Source organism: Anoplopoma fimbria, unplaced genomic scaffold (assembly GCF_027596085.1).
Source record: "Anoplopoma fimbria isolate UVic2021 breed Golden Eagle Sablefish unplaced genomic scaffold, Afim_UVic_2022 Un_contig_2360_pilon_pilon, whole genome shotgun sequence".
NCBI lineage: Eukaryota > Metazoa > Chordata > Actinopteri > Perciformes > Anoplopomatidae > Anoplopoma > Anoplopoma fimbria.
Genome location: NW_026552377.1, coordinates 1 through 627, shown reverse-complemented (window position 1 = coordinate 627; position 627 = coordinate 1). Strand labels below are relative to the sequence as shown.

The 627-nt window shown below is 45.3% G+C and overlaps 1 non-coding gene across 1 annotated transcript; it reads right to left on the bottom strand.

The window, feature by feature from the left end:
* Positions 1-76: 76 nt before the first annotated feature.
* On the bottom strand, positions 77-195 carry LOC129115931 (5S ribosomal RNA). The gene has a single exon (XR_008533308.1). It is a non-coding gene; the product is annotated as a 5S ribosomal RNA (ribosomal RNA).
* Positions 196-627: the final 432 nt, after the last annotated feature.

Genomic DNA, 627 nt, shown 5'->3' with positions numbered 1-627 from the left:
GCTATTTCCTTCCCACCCTGTCGGTGTCCACTGAAAAAGCAGCAGCGCCTCTGCTTTTTGTAAAGAGGAGTGAAAAAGCTTACAGCACCTGGTATTCCCAGGCGGTCTCCCATCCAAGTACTGACCAGGCCCGACCCTGCTTAGCTTCCGAGATCAGACGAGATCGGGCGTGTTCAGGGTGGTATGGCCGTAAGCAAATATTGTGCCTACCAAAGGGCCTTTTAAAGATACTATATCACCACGCTTTGCTCTTTCGTCTATACAGGGAGCGCCTGCAGATTTCCAGACACACTCACAGCTTTTAAATGTCAAATCAGAATGTACAAAGTGGCTATAAGGATCACAAATGTAGTGCAGTAAAAAGATTAATATTTACTGTTGAAATGTAGAATACGTTAGCATAAAATTGAAAAGAAAATGATCGATGAGCTTAGGAATGATGAAAGCCATCATTTAACTGGATTTGTGTCATTTCTATACCGGCAAGTCATGATCTAGCTATATCCTTCCCACCCTGTCGGTGTCCACTGAAAAAGCAGCAGCGCCTCTGCTTTTGTAAAGAGGAGTGAAAAAGCTTACAGCACCTGGTATTCCCAGGCGGTCTCCCATCCAAGTACTGACCAGGCC